General features: G+C 38.8%; 1 pseudogene; it reads right to left on the bottom strand.

Annotated features, from left to right (window-relative positions):
- Positions 1-6,736: 6,736 nt before the first annotated feature.
- Positions 6,737-7,632, bottom strand: LOC110287415 (large ribosomal subunit protein eL6 pseudogene; annotated as a pseudogene).
- Positions 7,633-9,381: the final 1,749 nt, after the last annotated feature.

The raw sequence follows: 9,381 nt of genomic DNA, 5'->3' as shown, positions 1-9,381 counted from the left end.
AGAGCTCATGTCTCTAGCTGCATATATAGCAGAAGATGGCCTAGTTAGCCATCATTGGGAAGAGAGGCCCCTTGGTCTTGCAAACTTTATATGCCTCAGTACAGAGGAACACCAGGGCCAAGAAGTGGGAGTGGGTGGGTAGGGGAATGGAGGGGGGGAGGGTATGGGGGACTTTTGGGATAACGTTTGAGATGTAAAATAAGAAAATACCTAATTAAAAAAGAAATACATAGGGTTGAGATGGAAAAGTGGTGGGAAGGATGTGAGAGGTGTTGGAGAGGATAAAGTCAGGGGTGGATTTGATCAACATACATATATGTGTGAAATTCTCAAACAAGAAATGAAAAAAAAAAAGCATGAGAGATCATGATGTGAAGGTAGATTGTGAAACAGAATTCTCCAAGTTTCTTTTCAATTCCTTTCTGTTGTTTTTAACTGGTATGCTAAACATAATAAAGAAAATGTCTTTACTGCAACTCAGATTCAGAGATGGCACATCATTGATGCTTCAGTTTTAGTAGTATTGGGTAGTCTTCTGAATAAAAATATATCTACAGTCCGACAGGGCTCAAGCATCAAATGTCAGATTATCTCAATTTCTTTTCAACTTTCTATCTATATTCATACATATTGTAACAGATGGAAATCAGAGCATAGATACAATTTTAATCTCTGCTTTAAAAAAGTTATCATTCTACATACATGTATATATCCATTTTAAAAGCAATAGTCATAATTATTGTCAGTTCAGAGTGTTGTAATGGGCTAATATTATAGAAATTACAAAATAGTTTTTGTATTTTAGAACATTTAAGTAAAGGTTTTTAATTTTTTTGAGATTATACTATAATTACATCATTTTCTTATATTTCTTCTCTCCAAACCCTCTCATATACTTCACTTTGCTCCCCAAATTCATGACTTCCCTTTTCATTTATTGTTGCTACATGCATACACACAGACACACAGACACACACACACATATATATTCTGATGTAAAACTTGCTCAGTCTGTATACTATAACTAGTAGATATGTTTTTCAGGATGACCACAGATAATTAATTGGTGTGCCCTTTGCTGGGGGAAGACTATGCCTTTGCCTCTCAGCATTGTTTTTTGGAATATTTTATTTATTTTTATTGTGTGTATGGGTGTTTGGCCTTCATGTATGCCTGTGCACTAATTCACTGTTAGGATAATGTAGGCCAGAAGAGGACATGATATCCTCCATAACTGAAATTACAGACAGTTGTGAACTGCCATATGGATGCTAGGACCTGAACTTGTGTCCTCTGAAGGACAACAAGCTCTTACCACTGAGGCATCTCTCTAGCTCTTTCTTTGTATTTTTGAGACAAGTTCTCTATTTATATCTTAGTCGAGCCTTACTAATAATATTCCTGCTACCTTAGTCTTCCAAGTGTTATAGTTACAGAAATGAGCAGCAATATTTTCTTTTAATAATCTTTCTGAAACAGGGCTCCTAGAGTCAAAGGGGAATAGTTTTTGTAGTCCTTCTTGTCTATGATTCTTCTGCACTATAGTAAAGACAGCTTTTAAAATCTAATATTGGTTTGGTATGGTGATGGGACAGCCTTATAATATTACACCTAAGAGACCGAGGCAGGAGGATTACATGTTGAAGGTCAGTCTTGTCTACTTGGCATGTTTGTGCATACTTTGAGTTGCATATTGAGACCTTGTCTCAAAAAAAAAAAGCCATCAAACAAAAAGTTGGAGAAATTGGGGAGATTTTTAATAAAGATATAGACATACCTTAAACTTTTCCTTTTTCCCTAATGACTTGCATTAGTGTAAGAGATCAGTTAATGATTATGTTGCCAGCCACCAAGTCAGTCCTCACAGGGTCAAGATACAGAAAATCTGAGCAAGAACACACTATGGATCTGGGAGCAGGAGTCTCAACAGAGTGCTACAAATAGCATTAGGCAAACAGATGCTAAAACCATTGGCTAGATTTGACTAAGGCTTCTCTTGGCTGCTTGTGTCTAGAGGACTTACTCAGGCCAGCAGATACTCTTAACAGCTGCTGCTTGCTAAGAGCTGGTTTAGTTGAACTTTTCATTACATGTTACATTGGTTTTCTTTTTTTTTCTTTTCTTTTCTTTTTATTTTTTTATTTTTTTTCATGATAAAACTACTATATATTGATTTAATATACTTGTAATCTCTTTTTCTTATACATGTTCATAAGCATTTATAAAAATACTATAAGCTCAATTTAAAATTTTATTTTACATAAGAATTCTCTTTCACAGGACAAAATACTCTTCCCAATAAGTTTTATAATAAATACATGGTTTATGTAATTAATCCCCTGCCAAGCATTTAGAAATTTTCTTTTTTTTTTCAATTCTTCTAAAATCAACTTATAAATTTAATAAAATTTCTTTGTAAACCACACCAAATTTTCTCAGGATCATCTTGCTCTAAGGACATCAATGAACATAAGCATGTGTTTCACACTCACAGAACAGTCACCGTCATCCAAACACACCCTTAAAATGAAAGCTGAGTATAGATACATATTTTACTTGACACATTTGTAGTGTTTGAGCAACAAAAGAGACAACAAAATTTAAAAGAACAGATTGGTTGCATATTATGGGCTGGGCAATGTATAAGTTTGTGAGCAGTGGATCTCAACCTTCAGGTCACAGATCCTTTGGTGGGATCAAATGACCTTTCTACAGGGGTCGAATGTCAGATATCCTGACTATCATACATTTATATTATGATTCATAACGTCAGCAAAAGTACAGTTATGAAGTAGCAGTGGAAGTAATTTTATGATTGAGGGGTCACCACAACAAACTGAATGGTCACACGAATTAACATAAGAGTCAGGAAGGCTGATAGTCACTGTGATAGAGACAAAAATCAAACATCCCCAAACAAACAACAGACAGACAGACAAACCTAGAAACAGGAGCTCACTGCAATTGTTGTCAAGTCTGGTGGGAGAGAAGCTCACAGAGAAGGACCATGGTAACAATGAGTCGGTGCATTGATGGTAACTTCTGCAGACTACGATGCAGAGGAGGAGAAGCAATACCTGGAGTCCTACATCCAATTGTATCGGTCTACTTGAGGGACCACAGCAAAATGCAGCCCGAGCCAACTAACCGCAGAGAAAAAGTATTCAGAATTTGTGTCTGTGTTGAACATATAGATATTTTGGTCATTATGTTGTAGACACTGCAATGCATCTCTGTTTCCCTTCTAGTGGGCACTATAAATAATGCTCAGGTGACTTCAGGAAGAAGTGAGGCCCACAGGCTGGGAAGCTGACACAACAGAACTCATCATCTCGAGGTTCTGCAGGCTGAGTACCAGAGATCAAGGGGTCTGCAGTTTGTTTCGGCTCTTGTGAGGTTGCGGTCTTTGACTGGCAGGTAGCCACCTTGGGGCTCTTTCTGCCCAGCATCATTCCTCTCACATGTCTGTGAGCTCTTTACTTCACCTGACAACACCCTTTAGATTAGATCGAGCCAACCTGTCTTCCTTTTAATTAAACACAACCTCAAAGGCTCTGTCTTCCAGTTTGTGGGTACCAGGGGTCAGTGCTTCCATAGAGGAAATGTAAAAATATACTGCCATTCACTTCTTGAAAGCAGTCATTAAGATATGGAAGCCCAGAATGGTACATAGGCTTGTAATCCCAGCACTTGCGACACTGAGGCAGGAAGATTGCCACAATTCAAGGCCAGCCTGGGCTTCATGGTAAGTTCCAGTCTAGCCTGGGCTACAGAGTGAAACCCTGATTCAAAACTGCACACACACATACACAACACACAAAGGAGAGAGAGAGAGAGAGAGAGAGAGAGAGAGAGAGAGAGAGAGAGAGAGAGAGAGAGAGAGAGAGAGAGAGAGAGAGAGATGTGAGAGCAAGAGAGAAAGCAGTGGGCAGGGAAGGGTGTAAGGGAGAGACACTGGGCCTTTTCCTCATTAGCTACCTTTTTTATTTTGGTTTTGCTCCATGCTGTTTCCTCTTCCAAAAATGTCATTGCCTTTATTGGGCACCAAACTCCTGAATTTGGGGTGATTTTTGTGATTCTCCCGGCATTAATAGTACTGGTCTATTACATGCTATACCGTCGGATTTGGTTTTTCTTTCTTTCTTTTTTTTTTTTTTTGATTTTTAATATTTTTATTACATATTTTCCTCAATTACATTTCCAATGCTATCCCAAAAGTCCCCCATAGCGCCCCCCACTTCCCTACCCACCCATTCCCATTCTTTTGGCCCTGGCATTCCCCTATATTAGGGCATATAAAGTTTGCAAGTCCAATGGGCCTCTCTTTCCATTGATGGCCGACTAGGCCATCTTTCGATACATATGCAGCTAGAGACAAGAGCTCCGGGGTTCTGGTTAGTACATCATGTTGTTCCAACAATAGGGTTGCAGATCCCTTTAGCTCCTTGGGTACTTTCTCTAGCTTCTCCATTGGGAGCTCTGTGATACATCCAATAGGTGACTGTGAACATCCACTCCTGTGTTTGCTAGGCCCCGGCATCGTCTCACAAGAGACAGCTATATTTGGATCCTTTCAGCAAAATCTTGCTAGTGTATGCAATGGTGTCAGCGTTTAGAAGCTGATTATGGGATGGATCCCTGGATACGGCAGTCTCTAAATGGTCCATCCTTTCATCACAGCTATGAACTTTGTCTCTGTAACTCCTTCCCTGGGTGTTTTGTTCCCAATTCTAAGAAGGTGCACAGTGTCCACCTGAAGAAGTCTTCATTCTTCTTGAGTTTCATGTGTTTTGCAAAATGTATCTTATATCTCGGGTATACTAAGTTTCTGGGCTAATATCCACTTATCAGTGAGTACATATCATTTGAGTTCTTTTGTGATTGTGTTACCTCACTCAGGATGATGCCCTCCAGATCCAACCATTTGCCTAGGAATTTCATAAATTCATTCTTTTTAATAGCTGAGTAGTACTCCACTGTGTAAATGTACCATATTTTTTGTATCCATTCCTCTGTTGAGGGGCATCTGGGTTCTTTTCAGCTTCTGGCTATTATAAATAAGGTTGCTATGAACATAGTGGAGCATGTGTCCTACTTACAGGTTGGGACATCTTCTGGATATATGCCCAGGAGAGGTATTGTGGGATCCTCCGGCAGTACTATGTCCAATTTTCTGAGGAACCGCCAGACTGATTTCCAGAGTGGTTGTACAAGCTTGTAATCCCACCAACAATGGAGGAGTGTTCCTCTTTCTCCACATCCTCGCCAGCTTCTGCTGTCAACTGAATTTTTGATCTTAGCCATTCTGACTGGTGTGAGATGGAATCTCAGGATTGTTTTGATTTGCATTTCTCTGATGATTAAGGATTTTAAACACTTTTTCAGGTGCTTCTCAGCCATCCAGTATTCCTCAGGTGAGAATTCTTTGTTTAGCTCTGAGCCCCATTTTTTAATGGGGTTACTTGACTTGCTGGAGTCCACCCTCTTGAGGTCGTGCCATTATTTAGAATGTTTGCTAAAGGTCTATTATGGACATGTAATCTTTTTCTAATTTCTTCAGGAAGTTACTATTATTAGTTTGTTTGATTGGGGTATTTAGTATTATTTATTCTTTTTATTGGTTTTTGGAGATTGGGTTTCATTACGTCGTGTAAGCTGGCCTGAAACTTTCTATGTTTCATAAGGTGATCCCAAACTTGTAATCCTCCTGCTTCAGCCTCCTGAGTGCTGGGATTACAGGGATGAGCCATTATTCTTAGATGGGCTATTTATTCTTTTTGTTGTAGGTATTTGTTGCTATTGACATTCATCATAGAATGTTTTTTCTTCAATCATAAACTTGGATATACTGTTTCCTTTTGAGTTTATTTCAACACATTTTCTGATTATACATCAATTTCTTTATTGATCAATTGTCATCAAGAAGCACATTGTTTAATATCCTATTTATGATTTTCTAACTTATTTTCTTTTATGAATTTCTAGTTTCATACTATTGTGCTGTGAAATATATCTAATATGGTTTCAGTGTCCTTTTTAAGATTTTTTTGCAACTAAGTTACAATCTGTCCTGACAAATGTTTTCTGTCTGAGAAAAAAACTTTTATTTTGTTGCCATTATTTAGAATGTTTGCTAAAGGTCTATTATGTACATGTAATCTAAAATTTATTTTCAGATCAGTGTTCCCTTACTGATTTTCTGATTGCATGACCTGTTTAGTGTTGAAAGTAGAGTAATGACACCACCTTCTATTATTATTTTCCAGTTTGTCTCTTTTTCAATTTTATTTTTAATTTGTAGTAACTTGGATCATGCCCAGGGCCTCATGCATGTTAAGTAAGCACCTAAGTGCCAAACTGCATCTCAAGATATATATATATATATATATATATATATATACACACACACACACTTCAATCAAACATACACACACATATATATTTCCAATAGATACATCTACTTGATAGATTTATCCCTTTATAACGAGATTCTTATTTTCTCACTTTACAGGTATAGACTTAAAGTCTACTTTATCTCTTACAAATATTGTTATTTCTGCTCTCTTTTAGCTTCCATTAACATAAAGTATTATTCCTATCTTCTCATTTTCATCCCCTGTTATTCATAAAAGTAAAACGTGTCTTCATATACAGCCTATTGTTGAGACATTATTTAGTCAACTACTCTTTGTTTTTGTTTTTTGAACATATGAAGCTGTTTAATTAGGTTAACAATTTAGAAGACCAGTTTGTGAGGATACATCCCGTTTGTCAGGGAAAACTGAGATCGCAGATAGCTCTAGAGCTGAGGAACAGCTTTAATCTTTGGCAAAATCTGTGAGCCCACAGCTTTCTGATCAGCCTTTCGCTGCTCTATAATCTCGTATTTCTCCTTCTCCTTGTCGAAGATCTTACCCTCCTGATGGGCTTGCACAGCTGCTTCTTCTTGAAGTAAGCGTCAGTCAGGTGTTTGGGAATTTTAACATCACTGATATCAACTTTTGTAGAGGTGGCAATGACAAACTTCTGGTGTGTTCTGCTCAGAGGAACTCTGTTGATGACAAGAGGTCCAGTCACAAGCAGCAAGCCACTGTCCAGCTGCTTCAGGAAAACCACTCTCTTGCCCTGGTGGCGCCCAATGAGGATGATCAGGACAGTCCCGGAAGTGATGCTGGAGTGTAGCTTTCTCACGTTCTGGCTGAAGGGCTTCTGGCCATGGCTCAGCAGCTTCTGAGGCACATCTTTGGTGGAATAATACCTAGGCATTTTTCGAAGCTTCACCACCTGGGTGCCACAGTTCTTGTCCCCACCAACTGTTTTGGTGTCAGTAGCAAGGACCTTCTCCTTTTTCTTCTTCTTCTCGACCTTGGTCTTGGCAGCCGAGTATTTCCTTTTGTACAAGGCCTTCCCGGAGTACATAGCAGATCGGGAGTACCTGCCAATTCCTCACCCGGACAGGGTTTTGACTGCAATGGGGCTTTGGCTTCTTGGGCTTTTTAACCTTAGGGCGAACCTTTTTGGCTGCTCTGGCAGCCCGGGGATGGGAGGCAGCAGCATCACTGCCAGCCTTCTTGGCCGCAGATTTCTTCTCCTTTGTATCAGGCGCCTTTTCACCCGCCATCTTGCAAGATGGGAAAGAGCTACTCTTTGTATTTTAATTGGAGATTTGTTTTGTGCTGCTGGGCATTTCATTGAACGTTGAGCTTTGTGCATGCTAGGCAAGCACTCTACCACAGAAGAGTGTTGCTGGATTAGAAAAATAACCATTAATATTCATGGTAATTGTTGATAGGTAAGTTCTTAGTTCTCTCTCCCTCTCTCTCTCCCTCTCTCTCCCTTCCTTCCTTCCTTCCTTCCTTCCTTCCTTCCTTCCTTCCTTCCTTCCTTCCTTCTTTTCATTCTTTCTTGTCTTTAGCATGCTTGTTCTTTTCCTGTATCCTTCCTCTGTCATTATGTGATTTTTTTTCCTGAACTTGTATGTCTTGATTCTTTACTTTTAATTGTTTATCTAATATAAAATTTTGCTTTTGGTTCCCAACATGCTTACAGAAACATAGTTACACTAGGCAATTTAACACTAACAAATTTAAATTTGTCTACCAACATATATACACCCTTACTTACCTATTTTTCAGATCATAATATAATTGCATTTCTATACTTTTTTCTTCTCTCCAAACAATTTCATATACTCTTCCCCACTCATTCTACAACAAATTCAGCCTTATTTCTGAAAAATCGCTGTTGCATACTTATATGTAATTACATATACATGCTTTATCTGAAAATATAACCTGTTAAGTTCTTATTAACATTAATTGTATGCATTTTTTCAAGACTGGCAAATTGGGCCGAGACAATCAATTGGTGTGCTCTTCCTTGGAGAAGACCACCTCTCTTGCTCCCAGCCTTATTCAGATCCTATAGCTTTTTGTGTAGGGTTAAGGGCCATGAGCTCTTCCCCATCCACTTTGGCAAGTTCATTGGTGTTATTCTTGTTTAGCTCATGTTTGGGCAGCTGTGTTGGTAAGAATTTAATTAATTTTAATTAATAAGAGACACATTAGTAAGAGACACAATCTTATAGCCAACTCCACGATCCTCCGGCTCTTAGATTCTTTCTATCCTTGCCTCCTCAATGTTCCCTGAGCCTTTGATGCAGCTGTGTTTTGTAGTTGTATCCATTAGACCTAGGCTCCACAACTCTGAATTTAGATTGGATGTGATTTTCTATAATGGCTTCCATCTGTTGCAAGAGAAGTTTCCTTGATGAGAAAGAAGACTACACTTATCTATGGGTATAAGGATAAATCTTGAGATTGTTGTTGGGAATTGTGCTGGTTTAATAAACTAGTGGTTATAGACTCTGCTGCAACAACTATGGCTTCACTGGCCATGAATACTTAGCTAAGTTTCCAGTTGGTAGAACCCAGACATAGTCTTCCTGTGGTTGAGTGGAACTTAATTACAACTAGAGAGCTGTTTCTTATCACCAATGTAAGCATGCCTCTGCTGCACCCTTAGTGTATCATACCATGTTGGTTGTTAACATTAACATGGTTCATAGACATCATAGCTGGTAGGACTGTTCATTACATTCCTCCATTGGAAGCTTGCATGATAGCTTCTGAGACCATGAAAGCTAGTCCTCAAGGAAGGACATTCAGGTCAGTGTAAGTTTTAGAGTCTCTAAGCTCAGTTTCTGAAGTTCATGGTGTCTTCATCAATAGGTGCTTTCCTTCCACTTCTCGGAGTAAACCAGCAATAGATGTATGCTTTGGAAGTCTTGTTTACATCACTGTTCATCAACTCAAAGGAGCTTCTCATGTCTGTACTTGTAAGGTGGTTTTGGCTCTTGGAGGGAGCACTGTCAGCTCAATT

This window comes from Mus caroli, unplaced genomic scaffold (assembly GCF_978045245.1).
Source record: "Mus caroli unplaced genomic scaffold, Mus_caroli_1 scaffold_5, whole genome shotgun sequence".
NCBI lineage: Eukaryota > Metazoa > Chordata > Mammalia > Rodentia > Muridae > Mus > Mus caroli.
This window is presented reverse-complemented; position numbering and strand designations above follow the sequence as displayed.